This window comes from Grus americana, chromosome Z (genome assembly GCF_028858705.1).
Source record: "Grus americana isolate bGruAme1 chromosome Z, bGruAme1.mat, whole genome shotgun sequence".
Taxonomy (NCBI): domain Eukaryota; kingdom Metazoa; phylum Chordata; class Aves; order Gruiformes; family Gruidae; genus Grus; species Grus americana.
Window position 1 is genome coordinate 47,465,421 of NC_072891.1, and position 23,691 is coordinate 47,489,111.

Below are 23,691 nucleotides of genomic sequence, written 5' to 3' on the forward strand. Positions count from 1 at the left end.
AATTTGAGACTACTGAGTGGTTGTGTGACCATACTACCAAGGAGTGCATGTGCCACAGAGGGAAAAGAAAAAACATTACTCCCCATTTTATGACCCACACGAAATGTGCGTGCACCCAGAGGGTCTGGGCTAGTGGGCACAGCAGCTGCTTTCACATGTTTTCTGTAGAGGGAAGAGACTATGGAGACCTTTAGCTTCCCCCAGCAATTTGTCCATCAGCAACCACAGTAGGTTGGAATATTTGTGACCAAATAAAGTCTGGGCACATCCCTGGAGCAGAGGAGGGGCATTGTGGGTTTCTCAGGCATAGTGTGTCCACACCTACCTGGAAGATATACACTGCCCTTTATATTTTCCTTTATAGGAATATTTACTCTTTATTGTTGAAATCTTGCAGATGAGGCATCTCATACAAAACATGTCACTACAGACTCCCGCAATCTGGAACAACAGATAGTTTAAGATTTTTATGGCAGAGACATAAAAAAGAAATCAGCTGTTCTGGCAGGGCTGCTCAGTCTTGGATAGCCTATCGTGCTGGGGAACATTTTTGTGGCATGGTAGGCACCGTCTGAACGAATCCTCTAAAGGCTTTATGAAGATGGAAGATAGAGAGGCTGGGTTAGAGAAGGGATACGGTCCTTGTTTCACAGGGGATTGCAATTTTCCTGCTGTTTTCTTTTATGGATAGATTTTGTTTAGTCATACTGTCTCCAAAAATGAGCCAAATTTCCACAGAATATTCTGAACGGATGTTGAGTATGAGTGCAGAATCTGCGTATAAACAGACCTACCTGTTCAGCCATTCCCAGGCTGGGTTTTGTCTTTAGTTTTTTAACTCCTGAATCTTTCTGGGTTATATGTGGCCTCAAACTGGTAAATTGAAAATGTAGAAACATCTTTTTTTTTTTTTTTTCATGAAAGCAACTTTGTAAAGAAGGATTCTGTTCATTGTACTAGTGTAAGAGCACTTTTATTTTTCAACAAATTATTTCAAATAATTTTCTTGACATGCAATTCATCCTGTGACTCACTGGTGCTAGGACAATGTTTTTTAGTAGGAGGCTTTACTTTGGTCTTGCCTTATTGCAATTGTTTTTAATTTTAGAAAGAGATAGATAGATGTTCCAATAAAAATTATTTTAGGTTTTTTTATTATTATTAAATAAAGGTGTTTTGTTCAAGGTACTGAAATCTGTGAAAAGGTTTTAAAGCTTAAAAAGTCTAATGAGTATCACAAATGTGTGCTATGCCTGAGATAGCACATCTCAGGTTTTTTTATGGCTGAAGGTGACCCATTTTAAAATTCTTTTATTCAGGAAACTTGTCATTGACCTGGCTACACAATCTGATTGGGAAACAATGGAAGAAAACAACTTATATTCAAAAAAATTATTCAACCTGAATTATTCTAAAAAAAACAAATTAAGGTTCTGTCAGGTACTATGCACAAAAAAAGCAGTTCTAGACGGAGGAACACTTGCAAGAGAAGCTAAACAGAGACCTTGTGGCAGCGAGAGGGATAGAGAATAGTTTTTATTTGTGGCTGTGGTCTTTCCTTCAGATGATCTTTCTTTCATCTGAAACTGCTCTGCTTGAAACAGTTATGGACCGAGCATCTCTGAACACACTGCTGTGCACAGTCAGGAAAAGAAAAGTTGAGAGACTGGGCTGTTGTGTCAGCTTGGCCTTCATTTGTGCTCGCATCTCATTTCCTCTTCTCCTCACCCTGGGCAGTTCTAGCAACTTCAGTTATATTTGCCTCTGGAGGTATTGCTACTGCTTTACTGGACAGGAATCCAAATGAGTAGCTGCTCCAGGCAGAGATCATTGCACACATCTGAACTTCCATTAAAAACAAACAAACAACAAGCAAAAAACCTCAACAAAACCAATGCCCAATGTTTGTTCAACATGATTCTCAGGTATGTGCAATAGGCAGGAACCAGAATAATTCCTTGATAACTCTCTTTTCCCCAAATACATTTTTTTTTTCTCAGGGAAACCTTTAAGTATGTTTTCTGGGACTGTTTTTCCAATTTGGGAGAGATGAGCAATTGCTACAGTGAGAAAGCTATTTGGAGCTGCCAGTTAAATGCTTTCATGTGTTAGTATGACTGCAAGCGGATAGAGGTGAGAGGCTGGTGGGTGCATAAATCCAAGTCTTTGACACTCATTCCCCTTTTGTAAATGTGTGCAGCCTCAAAGAAAGGAATTGTTTTTTTTCCCACAGCCTAGGAAAAAGCATTTTTTCTCCCTATTACTCTGCAAGACTTGGGTTTGTTAAAGCTCTTGCTCCCTTTATTTAAAGTCTGTTAAAGTAAGACAATCAGTATTATACCCTTAGTACTATATTGGTCAAGACCTGAGGCTAATGGTTAACCTAAATATAATGTTTCAGGTAAAAGACTTGCAATCTTACTAGCTATCTTCCTTTAGGCAGTTTCTTTATTGAAATGTGTATGTTCAGCACTATTTTGTGCATGGAAATATTTTTTTTCTGATTTAAAATGAATATTGATTTTTTTATATAAAAGGAAATGGTTTAAGCTGCAAGAACCAAACTTGACCTACTTTGGGTCATAGAACTTGCATAGGAAAGTCTTGTTGATTCTAAATAATATATTCACTTCATATATTGTAACTCTAAATATACATCTGTGATGGACATAAAGCAATAGGAGGCTGCCTTTTCTAAATTTACAGGAAAAGTTTTGTATTCCCTTCTCACCTATTTTGAAATGATTGATAAAAGAAAAAAATCTTATCAAACCACATTTTTGTACACACAAAAGTATCATTCAAATTCATACTTGTAAACTGCTCCATGACTCTAAGTGGATGCTTTGGAGGATAAATAAGCAGTTATATTTAACATGTATTTTGAATGTGAAATACCTCATTTTGTCCCCCTGACCAAGGTTATCACATTCACTATTTTCAGTCTGAGTAAATACAGTCACATTTATTTTTTGAGGCCTCTGTAAAAAAAAAAAGAACCTTAAAAAAGGCTCATTCCCCCCAAAATAATCTGCTACCTGTTTTATTTTAAAGTGACATAAATATTTTTGCTGCATATCTACAACCCGGAAACATAGTCTTTCGTGTGCCTTCTTTTAGTGCTGAGGTAGTGATTATTGCTATTGCTGCAAAGATGCAGTTGGTATAAGGTGATAACTGAATTTGAAACTCCTTTTGGGAAAGATTATGTTAGTCTCAGATTCATTTCAAGCATAAAGATGACAAAAAATTGTAAGGGATAGAATACGATTTAGAAATACCTGCAAACTGGTGAGGTGGCAAAAAAAAAAAAAAGATGTATGGTAAACAAGAAGACTGGAAAACTGTCTCCGGTTGCATTCTGGAGTAGAAGCTGAGCATTTCTAAAATTGCTTGAAATCTTCACTGTGACTTTGTGGCAATTAGGTTTATATCTTCATTTCTTCTTCTCTTAGGGCATTCTGTACGTTTATATACATTTCCACTTCATGCACTTAGCATTTGACAAGATAAATACACTTTATGCAACCTCATGATTACTTTTGCTTGCTAAACAAAGACGAAGGAAAGAAAAATGTATTTCAAAGTTACACTTTATTTTATTTTTATTTTTTTTAAGCAAGAGTGCTGTATGGCATATTAAAAGGCTTCAGAGAAGCAGCAAACCAAAGACTTGCTTGCTGCTTTGCAAGAAAACCTCCAATATCTGCAGCTATTAGGTCTGACATCTAACCAAAGCGGTGAATGCACCATTACATCCTGACAGATCACCACTGTTTCTAGGAGACTTCTAAATGTGTGACAGTTGTTCACTTTAGCTTAAGGGGAGGGTCTTGGTTTGAAAAGCAGCCGCTTGCCAAAAATGCAGAAAAATAATTTTCAAATTTAGCTACCAGTTTGTTTTTCTTCCTTTCCCCCCACCTGCCGCCCCCCCCCCCCCCCCCCCCAGTTACTTATGTATTATTATTTGCTTAACTTCTTTGTCTACCCCCTAAATTCTTCTGGGTCAGTGACTGTGGCCCAGCCACTCTGACAAAATCCCCATGGAGTCAAGTTATGCATTGGGAACTTTCCTAGCATGTCTTGAGCTTTCTAAGTAATACAAAAGGGCAGTCAGTCTATTCATGAAATTGCTATTCAAACCAAGTAATTGTCCTGCAATTTGACTGGAGGATTAGGTTAGTCTCTGATGGTACACTGAGATGACTTCCTGATGCCTCCTTCACAGCTACAGAAACATTCAAAATCCAGACATAAATAAAGGTTAGAAAGAGGCAACTCCTTAGAAAACTTCATGCCTGAGAAATGGAGGCCATGATATAACAGAGTGTTTATACAGCCTTGATGTTAATGGGCATTATACATAAAAGTATGTGTCTGAATATCTTTGTTAACCAAGACCTCTCATTTCAAAGTTTTATATGTATTTCTGCTGATCAAAATATATAATGCTGTGTGTAGAAGGGGTTAATCTTCAAGCATTTTTGTTCCATGCTGTCTAGAAGAAATAGGTCTAACAAACTGCAAGAAGAAAAGTAGTATATTTATCATATGTGTTAGTGTGAAAGTCTGTGGGTCTCTCAGTGGAGCTCCGGATTGATCTGCAGAGTACGTAAGTCTTGTGATGATCCATATAGTGTCACTACCTTCTTTCTAGTATTTTTCATGGTTAGCCCTCATATCTAAAATAGGTTTTGCTTTTCTTTTTTTCTTCTTCTTTCAAAGGAAAAATAATCACATTAATAAAACCTCACTGGATGTCAACATAGAAGGAGAAACTTATGTTGTGTGTGAGAGCAAATGTGAGCTTGACTCTCCATGACTCGGGGTTTGTGTTCAGGTATGGTTATTTCTGAATTTGAATGCAGCTGCTGCCGCAAAGGCCATTCACGCTGCTGCGTGACAAAACACAGTGTGTTGGAAGTCAGTGAAGAAGCCAGTTATGATTGAATTTATTGTTATAAGCTGCATGGCAATGACAGTTGTTATCACCATTGCATGGAAATAGTATTATGGCTGTATGACTTAGCAGCAATATTCTATTAAAAGATATTTTGCCACTGCTATTGAAATTAGCTTGTGTCCTTCCAGAATTAACTTCAGCTACTACTTCCAGGTCTAATGTATCAAGAAGATTGGTGGAATGGCAGCTGACTAAATGGAGAAATGATCCAAAACCCACCTGTTTTAAACACGAGAGAAGCTTTCCTAGCTTAGTCATGTGAGGATTCCTTCAGTGCTGTGCCACAGTCTTTAAACAGCTAGTTATATTTCTAATTCATTGTGGTAATTACCTAAATCAACTAACCCACGACTTCCCAAGTCCCAGTAACACGTTGAGTGGTGTGTGATATTGAGTCCTGTGGCACACAACAGTAATAAACCACATGGAGATGAAGAGATGAAAAAAAAAAAAAATCATGAACTGTGACAACTGCCCAGCAAGCTCTGGATTTTAAAATCTTTACCTTTTGATGTTGTGCCAATAAGAAGCTTTTAAAGAGTTTTCTGTGTTGCATTAGAAAAGAAAGGACGAACAGAGAAGAATTACCTACCAAGAAACAGGGAGTACAAACATTTCTGACTACTTTTGCACAGCAGCTGAGCAAAATGTTTATCAGAGGACTTCAAAACATGCAATGCACAGGACATAAAAAGCAGTTCAGTTTATGCTTTGATGAATTATTTAGCCTATTTCTTCCTCAATGAATGCTGCAATTTCTTTGAAAGATCTCTTATGTAGTGGTTTAAAAGTGCATATATTGTAACCAGGACATTATAATATGCTCTGAATACTTGCATTTCATATACTTTCCATGCTATTCTGTGTTCTTATCTAGGATATTAAATACATGTTTGACTGAGATTCTTCATTAGGATTTACTGGCATCACTTCTCTTCCTTGACACCCATTATTAGCTTGGCTTCATCTGATTTGGCACAATAAAGTTACTTTCATCTGATATCAATAAATGAAATTCAAAATATCTCCATGCTGTGGCCCAGCTGTGGAAATTTCCCTTGTGACCCTTCCTCACCAGGCAGGACATTGTTATCAGCATAAAGTTGACTACATTTATTTGTGTGATTGTTAGTGATGAATTTGATTACTCACTGTATAATAGTCCTTCCACACTTGTTGAGTGCCTAAGTGAATGGATAGCATTGCCAGTTGTTATGATGTTGTTATAAACCAGAAGCAGGTACTGCTAGGAACTTAGAAATAGCACACTCTTATCTCAGGGGAAACAAGTGGAAAAAGACTTTTTGTAGAATACTTTATGTAGGTATACATAAAACCACTTTGATCAAGGATGATTTATTCAGCCTTCTGTCTGTCTTACTTCACAGCTAACCTAGCTATTATGGAACCAGAAACTTAATTATTGCAAATTTTAGAGTGTTCATGAAGCCTCCTGGTTAATATAAATAAGGCCAAACATAAATATTGTATACAATTGGATTTTAGGTATGGATTCAGATGTAAGTCTTTTGATTTTTTTCAAAACATTTTCCCATCATGTGCCTGACAGTAATTTTTTCCCAGCCCACCTAAATAATAAAAGAAATATAGAAATGACAACAGTGATCTGTCTAGTCTAGTGGTGTCCCTTTTGTATACTGTACTTACGTGTTTTGAAACTAATGAAATTGTTGCATTTCTTACTAAGTTATATGGGATGTTAATTCGTGATATCCACATTCACTGGCTAGCACAGTGGGATTTTTCCTTGTGTCAATGGCCACCATGCATGATTATCCTACAAATAACGGATACATAATTCTTGCCAGATTCTGTTAGAAGAAAACAAAAGTCCCTTCGAAAGCCAATGGTAACAACTTTTCAAAAAAGTACAAACTCTAATAGAATAGCTACTTCCTGGAAGCTGACATGAGTCATTTTCTTTGAACCTTTTGTCTTAAAGATGATGGTTGGCTGTATCAAAAATAGGCAGGTTAGTTAAACAAGGATATGCTTTTGACTATCAGTGTAGTAAATATATATTGGATTTTCTTTTCCCATGACCATTGAACAGTTTACTATTAGACAGCGTCACATTGCACTGGAATTAATGGCTGCTTTTCTCTCTATTGTACTTTTCAGTTTCTTGAATATATTGCTCTGAGATTTCAGGAAGTTCAGGAACAAAGTAGAACATCTATACATAAATGCCAAAACATTCTTAATTTTTCTTTGGTAAATGGATGCATTCTTTTCCTAGTAAATACTTTAAGTTGGTGTCCTTTTTTAAAAAAAAAAAATTGATCAAAAGCTTTAGGAAATCAGATTACTATATATGTGTTTATATACATATATTTACTTATTATATTGAGTTTGTTTATTGTTAGTTTCATTTTATACCTGCTGGAATTTTGCAGAGGCAAGTGCCTTTTGCCACTACCTGTATCTGCACATGTTTTCTATTTACACAGATTCTGTTCTTTGACATCCGTAGTTTTACTCTGCAAGACCGTATTTTAAAATGCCAAAAATGAAAGATAAAGTGCTTGGTGATTTATGTAATGTTTATAAAGATTAACAAGATGCTCTAAAATCAATAGTCAATTACATAATCCCTGAGTGACACCAATAAATGTTCATTCTGAAGCATACAAAAAATCATTGCTTCGTATCAGTTCCATTCCAGTACGGCTCCAGTATCAGCCCTTGAAGACATCTTTACAGCAACTGGTAACAACCAGGTATAGAGTATATGGAGAATTTACTGGTGTAGGCAAACTCCTATGTTATATAGAATATATCTATATCTATATATCAATATCTCTATATCTATATCTACTATATAGGGAAAGTATATATTCCATTTTACTTTGCTCTTGAACAGAAAAAGTTTCAGCAGAACAAAAAAACACAACTGAAGAATGTTATTTCAGGTTGGCTGAAGTGAAAAATCTATGTGTGAATCCACACCATTTCAGTTTCCAAACTAGAAGTGTGAAATATCTTCAGAATTTGACTATTAGAGCAACTTGCAGCACAGTTGGTGCTGTCTTTTAAAGCACGGATTGATAATCCTTTAATTATTTCAATACAGAAGTTGTTTTTTAAATATTGATTATTGCTGTAAGGAGGATTGGGCTGTTGAGCTGTTGGAGAGATTCCTGAAGAAAGCACTCTTCTTAAATGACGGGCCTCAGAGCTGACTGTAGTCACCTGGGATGTTAGGCTGACAAGCCATGAGATATTACTATGATTGATTTGTTTCAATACTTGTTTTGAGAAGAATCTACTGAACAAGCACTTGTCATCAATAACACTTCCCAGAAGAAGCAAAAAGACAGTACGTGTACTGCTATGAACAGTAAAGTGTATAACATGGTTGGTTAAACAGCTGAGAAAATTAGAAATAATGGAAATATTGGTACACAGATGGCAGCACTCAGGCCAACTGCAGCTGATACTGACATTATAAGTAGAACTAAGGTTTGGTGATACCATAATGATGGCAGAAACACATGCACTGAGGTAGGTGGGCATTTGCCAGGAAAGAGGTATGTTTCAGGTAATAGGTCTCATTGGAAGTTTGTGTTTTGATAGACTGTAATGAAATCAACATAGATGGACTAGAGGAAACAACCAGTTTTGGTCAAGATTGTGGAAGGTTGACAAGACTATTTATAGTGAGTGATGTTTTATAATGCAGTAGACCTCAGAATGAGATATTGATGGTGATGTGCACAGGAATATGTTACTGATTCTTACGTTAATGTTATTTCTTCCCAGAAAGTCTTTTGAAAGAACATATTACTTTGGTATCAGTAGTGCTTGAAATTCTTGGACGAGATTTCTGGCAATCTTCTAGACAAAATAATTACTGAACCGCTAAAAAGTGTTATTACTCCAGGTTCAGCTTTTGGTATGAAATTAGGGTATTAGAGAAGAATGAGCTTGGGATAACAGGTTTAGATGAAAGTCATCACAGATGGATTCAATTTAAATTAAATGGTAAGAAACAGTGAAAATACTCTCACTAAAACTGATCACTCAGATAAAGGAACTAGTTGGGAAAGGTGCATTAGACTAGAAGTTTGGGAATTGGAAAGCAAAAAACACTGGAATTCTGTAAGATTAAGTGCTGAAACTCTCAGGAATTTGTATTCCAAAAAGAAGAGCAAAAAACCTGTAGGAAAGGACTTGCCAAAATCTGAGAAAATAGCCTTCTCAAGAAGCATATAAAATGCTGAAATAGAAAAAAGCCCTTCAGTGTATATACATAAATACAATATTCACCAAAACCCCACATTTTTTAGAAACCCAAAACACAGAGATAATCCCTAAAATAGGGAGATGTTATAAGATGTCCTGGATTTGGCAGGGATAAAGTTAATTTTCTTTCTAGCAGCTGTTATAGTGCTATATTTTGGATTTAAGATGAGAATAATTTTGATAACACACTGATGTTTTTGTTGCCAAGCAGTCAAGGACATTTCAGCTTCTCACACTGCCCTGCTAATGAGAAGGCGGGGATGCACAAGAATCTGTGAGGGGATGCAGCCAGGACAGCTGACCCAAACTGGCCAAAGGTATATTCCATACTGTACGACATCACGCTCTGTATAGAACTGGGGGGTGGGCTGGGACGCAGGGCAGCTGGGTATTGTGGAGCATTGACTTTGGGTGGCCAGAAATTGTGCTGTTCATCACTTGTTTTGTATTATTGTTATTATTATTACTATTGTTATTACTACTTTCCTTTTTTTTGTCCTGTTAAATTGTCTTTATCTCAACCCATGATTTTTTTTCTCTCTCCTTTTCCATTTTCGGTTCTCCAGAAACAAAAAGTAAACAAATGAAGAAGAAAGGAGGCGATTATGTACCAAGAATGAGATAGAAATTTATGATGATGTCTCAAAGTTAAGTGACTATTGTACCTTATTTTCAGTAAGGATGATTATTTTTTCACAGGAGAGAATCACAAATCACAATCAAACACAGCAGTTGCATTTAAGAGACTGGGGAGGGAATCAGTTATCAGTATGACTACAAAGCTGATACCATGTCATCAGTAGTATGCAACACTTGATAATAAATGCTGAAGGAAATTATCATTCCAGACAAAGAGTTTTAATAAAGGGAGAATAGATTTAAAATGCAACATGAATTTACTAAAACCAGACCGACTGCACCAGAATTTATTAGCATATAATTCAAGGCATGGGAGACATGGCAGATCTTGTCTAGCTATACTTTACAAACATATGTGATTCCATATGGAAAACTGTTAATGAAGATGGAGGATTGTAGAAGTATCATGCAAAAGAATTGAAAAGAAAAGAGCATGAGTAACTTTGAAATTGAAAAAAATAAATAGGGAAGAAGTCAAATATAGAATTTTTCATGAACTGGTGTTTAGGAAGATCTAATTTAGTGTTTTCATTAATCATAAGAAAAACAGGAAAGCTGACATGATTTCTGATGGCAAAACTGGAAAGAATCAACAGTACAGCAAAGCATTTGGAAAAAGAAACGACTAAATGATGAGGAAGAGTGTTTTAAGTAGATAAGGCATAAAAAGCAACAGTGTAAAATTATGTGCTGACAACCTGACCACAGTTGTTTCAGCTGTAACCTGATGAGTTTGAAATGATGGCCACCAAGAACAATCTGAGTGACTAGCTAGTTCAGACCCATCTCTGAGTGTCAGTGTGATGAGACTGTAAAACCTGTAATGAACCCTTGGAATGAATCAGGAAAGGTATTTCTTGAAGAGATGAAATAAAGTCAATGTTTTTGTATAAGGCATTGGTGAGACTTAAATCTGGAGTACTGCATACAGTTCGAGTCACATTCGGGAAAGATGGATTTCAGCCTGGAACATTACCCGAGAAGGACTATGAGAAAGATAAGGGGAATGGAGAGCTTGTTCATGACAGGAGATTTAAAGAGCTTGGTTTGTACAGTATTGTAAATTAAAGGTTGAGAGGGATATGACAGATACACATAAATATGTCAGAAGGTAAGCACAAGAGAGGAAGGAGAGCTTTTGTGGTGAAAGGGTAACATTAGGAGAAGAACAACTGGTCTAAAATAAATGTGTTCTGGAAGTTTATGATTATTAGAAAAACAAAGGAACAGAAGCATTAGGGGTAAAAAGCTAAACACCTTAAAGATGTCGTTCATTAAGTCTGAAACTGTGATATGGTGGGGCACGTTCAATGTATAAGCAGGGCCTTTAAGGTTACATGAGGATGTCTCTGTTGGGAGGATAAACTGATGTTATTATTTTTCACAGTATCATTTATTCAAATAGGAAAAGTGTGTTTCCTTAAGCCCAAGTAAGAAGAAAATACCTGGCTTTTTCTAACTATTCCTAACTCTTTTTTGCTTTTAGTAGTATTACCCCCTTGGGATACATTCCCAATACTGCTCCTCATTCTGCTAACTCCGTACTGCTTTTGCTACAATTTCTGCTCTCAGACACGCTAACATCTCTAACCAGCAATATAGCTCACTTCAAATTTTTGCATCCACTTTTTTCAAGGGTTGTGCTTATCACCTTCCAGAATGTTTGACCTAAGTCCAGTATGCTAATGGTGAACAGTTCTAGACCAACATACTGTCCTGAAAGCAGGAGCAACACACTCTTTCCTGTCGAGCTGTAACAAATTACTGAACAACACATAGTAGAATCCGTGCTGTGTATAAACAGTATGTTTCTAGCTTGTATATCCCCCCTCCACATTGCTTTAAGTAGAAATGGTGCACTGGGGAGCTAAAGGGATCCCTTGTCTTTGACAGCAGATATTTATTTTCCAGTCACAGTACCCTCTCATTGGCATCAAATACAAAAGAAACATGGAGGGAAAAGCAATTTGTTGTTCTGCTGTTTTAATACATTGGCTGCTGTGTGATGTTTAAGCAACTGCATTCAGCATATTTCTTCCTATCAAAGGGTCCCAGTTCTAGCTGAAGGGACCTAAGCAAGAATGATAGCCTAATTATTTCTTTCTCTTTAGGAGAAACTGATACACTCAGGCCGTGCAATGAAGCTTCTACCAAGTAAGGACCGATGGGAGGAAGTTCTTGAGACTGCAGTTCTCCCTGGATAACAGAAAAATTCTAAGTATGGATGAGACTGGAGTAAAAAGCTGGGCTAGGATCAGGTTCAGGATGGTTATAGGAGGTTATACCTGTAGAATACACTTCCTCAGCTAGTGCCTATCATAGTGACTTTATACCAAATGTGACAAAATTCCCGTGTTAGGAGGTACACTGTTTTGTTACGTACATAATTGTTTTGTGCAACTGTTTTAGCGGTGCTCAAGAAATGTGAATGCCCTCTTCTTTTGCTGATCCCATAGGCGCTCAAATGCAGAAATCCATGGGATCAAGCCTATGGTTAAAATCAGCCAATTGGCTTTTATGAAAAATGTTTCTCAGTATTTCCCCTTATACTGGACCTTTCTCAACAGTGTTGATTAATCAACATTCATGAAAGCAGTCACTTTTAATTTTGTATCTTCAATTTATTTCTCTCCAAAATAAAGCTTAAAATCACTGGCCAAATCTTTTCTAAGTGCCAATCCCACTAAACTCAAAAGAAAAGGTTTGTTGCCAAATAGGTCCCAAGGCACCTCTCCTTGTTTCCAGGCTACAACAGCAAAAAGCTTAGCAAGCTTGGCAAGTCCTATGTACTCTTTCTCAGGCAGCTCATGGGAAAAATACAGAATTACAATAGACTTGGGAATGGTTGTGTATGAATGCTTTCCTTACTGACCCGGCTGATGAAAGCCTAAATAGTGGAAATAGGTTTTATGTACAGTCTTGAAAAAGTCCTTCTAATGCAAAATCCTGTTTTTATTTTTGGTCACAGGCTTGGTGTCGAGGCTTTTAAAGATTGCATAATGCAGGGCCAGACAGTAAGTCAACTCTACGTGCAGACACGTAGGAGCCATTTTGCTGTAGAATTGGTCCACATTGCTCCTGGCTGGCTTTTAAGCTTGGCGAGTCGGGTGCTTGCCGGAAACCCTCCGTATTCAAATGCACACAGAAAAGCAGAAGTTTGAAATGTTAATCCATGGTACATCAATATGTTGCCATTGCTGGAGTCCTTTCTGTTCTTCAGTGGGAGTAATTATCATGGTATAAACATGGAAGAGCAGAGAACATCTGCCTGAATGCCAAGTGAATTTGTTGTGATTAGTGGTTTCACAAAGGAGAACCCATGAATTTATAGGGCTAGAAAGCTGTCTGCTGTGCTATGCAGAACGGCAGTGCAATGCCTAGGACAGACCAGTGTTTCCAACATCATGGCTTTTGAAGTGAGGGTGGCATTTTCTGTACTATGTAAATTTTGCCTTTTCTCAGAAGGCTCCTTTGAAGTTACTGAACTAACAAAAGGTAAGCAGCTTTTAATTGATTTGTGAGCATTCAATTAATTATAGCAGAATGCTAATTAAATAATTAATATGGTTCCTTAAATCGGGAAGACATTAAATAATTAAACAAAATCCTTTTGCAGTGAATAATACTTGTTAACAGCTATGATTCTTTGCCAGCCATATGATGCAGAAAACAAACAAACAAACAAAAAAAAGGTAAAAGCATATCTTTGTAACATATCTGTGAGACCGTGTGGGCATTCTGCATGAAAAATATCAGTAGATTAATGCGGATGTTTTTCAAAGCTAATTAAATTGAAGTGCGTCATTTCTCATGATGAGTGGCTAATTACAGAACAGCAGAGTTGGATAGATAAGAAGTGCTCAGTGCTGTAAGGACAATCAATACAACCGAAACAATTTCGGTACTAGTCCTGGACCCTAAGATATGCTTAAATAAATAATAAGATTCTGGATAGGAAAACATAAATCATTGCCACTACATTCAAATTGGTATTCACTTATAGCCATATACCACTCAGAGTGCTGAAGCAGTGTCGGAATCTCTGGGTATGGATGAGCGGTAGGCAGCTTTTGACTTTTAATATTTTTGAGATCTGATAAATATTTCAGCAATGACAGTTTGTGTTTCAGAAGGCCACGATATTACTATTCTCTAGAAAACAAGCTTTAGTCTTCATGTAAAGAGACAGTTTTGCAGTTCAGAGCCACAGTTCCGAGCTGACTTTATAAAATATCTGGGACCCATGGGATGTTTTAGTGATATGGATATTTTAGAAGGAGTATAATCGTATATGCATTTTCAAACCTAATCAAGAATCCTCACATATTCACGTTTCACCATGAAATCTTATGGGAGTTTACACACAAAAGAGCAGAGTTGAGCCCAGCAGAAATCCATTGCTTTTTAGAGTAAGGCATTGTTGATTTTTTTTTTTTGCATACTAGTCAATATTTCATATACCTTCCACAACTGCCACATCAATACAGTCGATTTCAGTCTGCATGGGAAGATGTGTAGCTGGCCAAGCAGATGAGTGTGCCATGACAAGAGGGACACCTTATCCCATGAACAGCAAGGGATGGGATGGGATTTAGAACCCTCTCACTATGATAATCTACACCCTGTTCTGCAGGAGAAAGCACCTTTGACTAAATGGACCCAATACTGAGAGCTGTGACTACAGGAATTTCAGTTGCTATCTTTACAGATTATCAGCGTAAAAACTGATAGGAAAACAATCCAGCCGATGGCAGCAATGCTGTTAATGCTGCACCAGTGACATAATATAGTATTACTGAAAAGGGATGTTACAGAGAAAGTATTTGAAGAAATTTTTTGGAAGCACTGGATATGTTCATAAGTTAATGGAAGTTTAATATCATACTATTGTATTGAAATGGTGAATAGAAATGGGCCCTATAGTAACCCTACGGAAACACATTCTCCTGCTGATCTTCACTTTACAGATGATCATTCCACGGTGGTGATGGATCCCACTTTTTCTTCCAGACTTACTGAGTTTAATGTAGTCTGGACAATCCCTTCAAGTGTAGCCTTTTAGGAACAACCAGGAGTGTGTTTTCCTTAATTGGTATTCCTTCTTTGGCATTTGAAAAGCCATGCTAGCTGCTCAGGATTAATACTGAGTCTCCATAAGCATGCCCAATACATTATGCATACTTTTCGCAGAGCTCTGCTCTTGTTAGCAGTCTGTCGCACAGCTGCCTTTGGAAACATGTGGTAGATCATGTAAAGAATACAGAAACTTCTTTTTGGAAACAAATGTGTTGCAGGCAGGCATGCCCACATGCGCAATTTCCCTTTTGGCACAGTGTGAAAACAGTAAACATCTGTGTACTGTGTCTTCTGGCAACAAAACTTACCTTTTCTCTGAATCTTAGGTACAGGCTATGTGCAAGATGAGATTTTTCTCTGCTTTTCAACCTCTTATAACTCATCTACAGATATTTCACCAGTTGAGACAGAAAAGAGTGTGGAAACACAAGCATCCTTTAGGCTTTCACTTAAGCAGGAGCCGTTCAAAGTTCATGTTTCCTTTATAAAAAGCTAGACACCTAACAAAAAAGGTGCAATCCAGTATGCCGCTTGCAATTTGTTCTGAAGGATGTAATCAAGTATATACTCAAAATGGAGGCTGAAATATAACACACTTTTCACAAAATAAGACTAGAATGCTAGTCCTACCTGCATCTCCTTTCTTTTCCAGGTATTTCCAAAGTCTTTCATGATTACAGACAGGTATTGGTAGTCATTTGCCACGTTCAAAGAGGTTTTAATTCCAGTGGTCTCAATTTAGAATAGATTGATTGTTCTTTCTTGTTACATTTCTTTACATCTTGTATTGGGGAAAAAAAAAAATAAATAAAAATGAAGAAGACTGAAACAGACCTGACAGCTGCTGAGTTGTTAGCTTTGTCTGAGAGTCTACACACATGCCCTTCACACAATGAAGTGTCTTAAATTAAGTTGTTTTCTGTTGCAATTGCAGTGATCTGGAAAATGATAGCTTATGTGTCTTGGCTAATGATCAGTAACTTGTCAAGCCCAGTTTATAGTTTCTGGTTATGGGAGCTAGATACTAAGACCTGTTGAGACAGACTAGATACTGGTCACAGAGACCACTTTAAATACCTGGAAAACCTCAAAGTAAACACTAAGGTGCTATGGAGTTTATCTGCTCTTTAGACAGCTGGGGCTACGTGGAAGTGGAGATTTACAGGTGAATTTAAGCTCCAGAATTTTTATGTGTCTAAAAAATGTTGTGGATCTAGATCTTATGCTCTCAAAGTTCTTATAAAATAGGGATAATGATATATTAAAAAATGTTAATGCTGTGGGGCATTTGCATAAACAGAAATTATCTTCAAAGATAAAAATTAAACATACAATAAATTATGTGAGTTGGAAAAATATGAATTGTCAGTTAAAAAAAAAACATTGTAAACATATGTGATAAAACAGTTGTAAACATCTGTTAACATACACATTTTAGGTAAATTTGTTTCATATATGACCTTTACACATTCCCAGGACATGTAAGCTATATATCTTCTCCTAATAGTGTATGTCCTTCATCTCTTGTAAGTCTTCTCTTTTGTGTTTATTATTAAACCTTTATCACATTTAGCCTCCAATATAAAAAATCTCTAAGAATTTTGTCAAGAGTTCATACTCAGCTAGGAAGTATCATAATATGTTAAACTTTGCAATGATATTATTTCCCAGCACTGTCTTTTATGAAAGGATACAATTTAACAGAGAAAGAAGAAAACACTTTAATGAGGAAATATGTTATAAATTAAATCAGCTAACACCAGCTATACTAACTGAATAAGCAATTTGATCCATTTGCCATTTCATTCTTTACTTTCATATTTTTCTTGCATGCAAAATTCAAGTCTCTAGGTCTATTTATGTTTTTTTAACACCTTTCCTGCAAAATAAAAAATATAGAAGCATGAAAAATGAATGACAAAAAATACAATACCAGAGAAATCAGAGTAGCTCTGCTATCTATTCACTGATTGCAGTCTGTTTTGTAACATATTGCCTTATAAGTAACACAAGAGAAGCTGGCAGTTGCCTGCATTTACTGAAAAGGTAATCTAGAATTTGTTCTAGATAAGGTTGAATTAAGTGAGTTAGAAAACTGAATGTCATAAAAGGTTCTTGGGAAATCACTAGTAGCAGATCCTATTCATGCTTCCTAACATTAGCATCAGAACATAGCTGCCTACATTGACAAACATCTTCTGAAGAAACTTATTTCCCTTAATTGGAATATAGGGAACCTAATCCATAAATACTGGCACTCAAGTTAGATGCCCTTTTTCCAGCAAAATGTAAAGATAAGAAAGTGTAAGTCAAAATGTAGATATGGGTAGCGTTACACACATTGTGGTGTGTGTTGTATATTTTCTTCTATTGCTTGTAGAGTGGAGCTCCTACATCATATCTTTTTCAAGCACCTAGCTATGGATTTGATATGTTTTACAAATCTTTTTTAATCACTTCCTGCATGTTACTATACACTGGTTTGCTTAGCAAATAGAGAGAATAGAACCATAAAGTGAAATAGTTAATTAGCATGTGTCTAATGTGACCTACTCTTAAACACATTAACTACAAAGAACAGCTTTAATGTACGTGTTATAAAGCTCTTGTTGTATAAAACACAGATAGGAATGCACATAAATGATATAGGTATTGATGTGAATAATTTTTATTTTGTAATTTTCTTTAAAAAATCATTTTATGATATAACAGTAAAATTTTATTTCTATGGCTAGCTTTTTGTCATACAAATTAAATTTTCAAAATACAAAAATCAGTATGAAGAAACATTTAATAGTCTCCATAGCTATAAAACACTTGATTACATTAGAACTTTAATTTCACCTCCACTGCACGAAGTGGTTACATATAAAGCTTTCAACTGTTTTCACAATGAAAAAGATGTGCAATCTTTTTAAGATGCCTTGCAGGACAGAGGCTTGGAGGACAGCTGATATCCTCATTAGCAAAGTCTTGATTAAAAGGATAAAATCTTTGTTTCCTATTGTGATATGAAGAGCAAATAAAATTAACTGACTTGAGTCCATGGATTTCTGAATGGAATGAGGTGGAATTTAACACAGGGGTTTACATTCTGAATTTATGGTACAATTCTGTATCCCATTGCACGTGGCATTCCTATCAATATCATAGACAGTTTGTAGCCTTGTGGTTGTTAATTATAACATCACTTTATCATCTATCTATCTATCTATCTATCTATCTATCTATCTATCTATCTAATGTGTTTCCATAGTGTGTTGTAAACCCAGCTAAAGGTGAAGTTTTATCATGCTTGGGCCTGGCCCCTAGTCCCTACTCTAAAGAAGTTGTAGTTTTAAATGACAGACCAAACAGCTGGAGGAAACAAAAAGAAGACAAAATACAGTATAAAATAACAGCCACTGTCACTTGGAAATGATAGACAGTGAAGTAATAAAATTAATGGAAGTAGTTAAAAAGGAAAAAACCAGGAAAATTACAGGTGTACCAAATATTTATGAGATTATATGAAAACTGTAAAACTGCAATAATGGAACAGTACAGTAACTTTTAGTTAGAGAACACACTATAAATTCTAGTCCTACATATTAAAATGCACTTACAAATTTTCAATCGTGATCTTACATTTAATATATTCCTACTATATTCCTCTGCAAAAATTGCTTACTACTAAGAGTCTTTGTTGCGGGTGGTCTCCTTAGGGAACATGTATAGAAAATGCATAGTTCTTTCATGACTTCAGATGTGGATGTGTTTCCATTAATGAAACAGATCTTTCAAACTATATGGTACTTTTTGTGGCGTAGCGAGCCTCGCATCCCTCGCTGGGGACTAGCTTTCCTAGATTTCTGGCAGAGAAATTGGCTCCCCAGCTCCACTGCAGCAAGGTGTGGGGCACTAGGCCAAGTTTCAGAGGCTGAACCCCTGGTTTAATGTGCTGGGGTGGGCTTGGGGCCCAAGCTGATTTTCTGCTTGGAAAAATGCAGATCACAAGATGTCGTTGTTCCTCAAAAAGAATTAAGGCCACATATAGCTGTCCGAGAAAACTAGATAAAGGTATGTGTGATTTGTACCTTTAGGAACTGAAAGCAGCTTGCTTATTGATTGACTTTGTGTAATAGGAAGCAATATAATCATGTCTTACCGTAAAGTCTCCTTATAATCTGATTGTAATCTAAACCTTAGTTTTATCTTATTGTTCATTGTATTGGTTTTTGTTACATCCTGCTATTTGTGAGGCTTTAATTTCCGATGAATTCTCTGTTATTGAAACACAGGAAGGATTTAGTTATTAAATTATTATTCTACCTCTTCCACTACTTGCATTCATCCTCCCAGTCTTGGTGACAATGAAGGCTGTAACAGTAGGCTACTGTCTGATATCTCAGAATTGTCTTAAATTGTTAACGACTTCTGTTACACATGATCCTAAGGGTTGTAGTCTGTTCTTTCTTTAAACTGACCACCACAAAAACTAACTAAATTCTTTTGATTTGCTTAACCATGTCCTTTGGAAGAATGTTACTTATATCCAATGCACTGTTACTACGAGCATTTAAGAAAATGAAAACAAAGATGCTGAAGGTTATACATCTCTGTAATAACCATAATTTGTCATTTCCCTTGTGTATACCCAGTACTGTTTTCTATATTCCATTATGTACTTTCAAGTGCAATGTTCAAATACGTATATTGTTGCTCTTTAGGAAACACAGATTTGAATGGCATGAAATCAGTATATCTAATCTCACACCTGTGACAGTAATTAAGAAAACTGCTGATGCAAACTCTGAATTTTGAAATAAAGATGGAACAGTGATTAAATGCAAACTGATAAAGTGGCATCATTATTTCATGCGGTGACTGAGAAAGGATAACAATATAAAATGTGAAGAAGGCCAAAGGAGACAGAGCAGAGACATGGAAAAGCAGAGAAGAAATAGAACAGTACTTCATTCTGAGTGAACTTCAGCATAACTTGATTTGTACAGAGCACAAATTGTAGACTCAGCTATTCCTGTTTTCTTCAGATCAGTGCACTGTTTCTGTGACTTGGTATGGCCTTGTCCCTGCAGTGCAGTCACCTTCCAGCGAGGACATTTCTGTTGCCAGGCTGGACTGGTCAAGCCTTGGAAGACCTCTTGTCAATCAGGCTGGGCTTCTGAGCCAGATGGATTTACACAGACAAATACCAGGTCATTTGAGGCTGCCTCTTTATAATTTGCATTACATTCAGAATTTAGTGTTAGTATCTCATCTTTTAAGTTTTTAACACTATTTTCCCTTTTATTTCTCTGCACAGCGCACTGCATAATGACAATCCTTGCCTGAGGGTTTCCAAGTTGTATTGCAGTAAAAACAACATATAGCAATAAAGGGGCAGAGCTACAGTATGCAGCTGGAAAAGTAAATTCTGCTGTCCTATTTTGTTAGGTTAGTTGCTTGAGTGTTTTATTATTTTGATTAACTCTCACTTAAAATCTTGACTGGTTTTCTTATGGCATGGCAGAGGGAAAAGGAGACCCAAGGGAGCCCATAGTGATATTGGTGACCTTCTCTATGTAGGCAAAGTTTCAGACAGAAGTTTCGAAGTTGCTTAAATAAAAGCTTGCCTGTAATAGCTTTACAACAACACTTAATAAGTCTAAGCTGATTTCTTTTTTTTTTTTTTTTTCCTGAGGCACTTGAATTGCAAATCACTGATCCAAGGTCTTATAGCCTTGAAGTTCAAGTCAGATTATCTGTGAATATTAGAACACGCACATGTGAGGCGGCCTTTACAAGCTTTAAGATCAAAGAGTCACTGTGCAACCTTCAGAATAATATCATTCTGTCACTCAAGCAAGCATAAGAAGGCTGGAAAAGTTCAGGCTTTCAAGCAAACTTTAGAACTCCTTTTGTATAAAATTATTTTGACCAGAGAAAGCTTGTATGCAACAAAATAAGTTCCTACCTTAAAAAGATACATTATCCTTCTTTTTAAAGAAACAGAAAAAACACCCCCAAATTTACCATTATAATTGCTGGATGTATTCTAAAGTTAAAATATCTCTTGATATTTTAGACTTGTATTTTTGGGCTTTGGTTCCTTAGCCTTCAGGTTCTCAGGACTTGTGCTTTGCACCTTCTCTTGTCTAATGTTGAAATATGGTATATTTCAATTAAAAAATAAAATACTAATCACAAGTTTTGAATTCCTTATTTCCTTATTGCTCCAATAAAATGTTTATAGATTCAGTAGTGTCCAGTAGAGATTACTTGTTTGTTTAATATACAGCAGGTACAGAAATACTTTGCTTGGCCAGCGTTGTAGAGTTCAACGTCTTTCAGCACGTCATTATCATGGCTATGGTTATTTTATTTTATTAAAGATTGTTATTGCAAGTGACGCAATCTAGTGCAGACATATGTTTTGAATGGAGGATGGCTCATATTTTTCCCTGCAGAGTTGTCTCTGTTGCGTTAATCCTCCATGAATATATTACCTAATTGTCTTTCTATAGAGGAAAGAATCTTTATTAATTTTTATCTTGGTGTTCCTAACTGGCAATTTTACTGCTAGACTTCCATGTGATTTCTCTTTCGTTGGCTTCTTCTAGGTAGGGCCTTTGCTTTTCAAACTTGAACTAAAAATGAGCTGGCTGGCATTACTGCAGCTTCACAGAGGGTGATGACAGAGGTACTCAAAGATTAAGAGACTTGTTCAGTCTTGCACAGATTGCCAATGACAGAGGAGAATATAACATTCCTGCATGCTAGTCTTTATAGTTCTGACCAGCAGATAACACCCTTGCCATATGTATTAACTTTCTTTCCTCTTCTTTCAGTTTTCCATTTGAATCATTTCCACTGATGAAGATCAACCTCTGGCTTAACTGTGCTCAATTTCCAGTTCCTTTTCTATACCTTGTGCAGTTCAAACCATGGAACTGAATATAGATCAGTTCGAAAAAAGCAAAGAAATAAAGAACATATCATTCTCAAGTTATATTTACTCATAACATTTACCTATGTTTTTTATAATTTTTCATTCTTTTTGAAATGTTAAAATGCATTCTGATTGTTAAATTTGAAACTGTCCAAATTAGTAGAGGCTGGAGTCTCCTATGGGTCTGCTGTCCACACCCCACTGTAATTTTTTGTGTCCAGAGTCATTATCCTTTTTCTACAGAGCTGTGAAAGAAAAGAGCATCAGGTCACTTATTGCTTGCAGCACCATTACAAATATATTAAACTTAAATATATATCACAGCTGATGAAGGAAAAGATTTTCCCAGGTAGGGGAAGAATAATGGATTTGGACAGTATTTTCAGGAGTACAGGCACACTAGGCTTCTAACTTCTTTGTACCTTGAATTCTCTCTGAAAGCTCAGGGTACTGAAGATGTTCAGAGTTTAAATCAACACTAGACAATGGGGAGACAGTACTATGCACTGGTATCTCAGAAGTCAAAGAGCAGAAATTGAATTATTTGGTAATTTATTTGGATGTTATGGACTTTTTTTTTTTTTTTGTAACATTCCATTGTCATTTAAGCTGTAACGCCAAAGATTTTGTTTCTAATAGGATCTGCTTTGACATTCTTTCTTACATGAGAAAAGGACCTTGGCAATTTGTGGCTTCTCTTACAGCAACTGGAAACCACAGCAACGGATAACTTAATGTAATAAACGTGGAGCATGTCTGTTGTTTCTATAGGCAAAGCAGGGACAAATTATTCTGCAGCACATTTTAGTAACTGCTGATCTACTGTCTCTAGGACTATTTTATGGCTACTGAGTAGGCAGAATTAGTACTAGTGGCTGGCTGAGATTCTAATAACAATTACTTAATTAGATGATATACCTGGATGTATTTCTACTGATAATAATATTCAAGGAGACATACTGGTATCATCATCCCCTTCCACCGATCTCTACATCTTTCCTTCAGAATAGTTTCTGGAGCATAAGAATGCAATGCACTCATAACGCCAATGCATACACAGCGATTTCATCCTCTCCCCTTTGTTAAGTTTGAGAACAGCAGTAAAACAAACTATAGTCTTTGTAAGGTCATTATAATTTTTTCAAAACTTTGAATCAAAAAATAGTAGATGTAATTTTCTATTCAGTTGCTTATACTGTCGATACTGCACTTTTCTGTGATGAGCTGAATATATACATTTTATAAACCTCCAAACCAAAAATATTGTTGTGCCCATTTCACAAGCAAAGACTTTAAAGACTGTATTTTAAAAATTTCTTGACTAAATGGTAGCCTGTAATTCATAACTGGCTATTTATTAGGAGTTACCTAAGGCTGGTGATGGAGAAAGGTTCTCCTTTCTACCAGGAGCAGACATAATGATATTCTCAGCTCTTATTCCTTCCTTGTTCCTTGCCTATGAGAAGTTTTTTTCCTGTTACATCTTTGAAAACCTAACTACACTGAGAGGAATTTTAAAGTTGAAAATGTAGCTTGCCTCTGTTTAATTGTTCTGATCTGATGCACTTTCATTTCATTCTTTTGGCATTGTTTCAAGGAAAAATAAATTCAAGCAAAGGAGCACCAGCTTCAGTTGCTGTTGCAGAAACAGAGTGCTTGAAATCTGGTCAGGTAGAGGCCATATCCAGTGTGAGGCAGAGCTGTACAAGTACTAAGTTGTTTAGATTCAGTGGCTGAATGGAAAAGAGAGCAATCTCCTTTTTCCATCTCCCGTCCATATTTAAAATCCAATTTCACGCTAATCCAGCTATTGCTT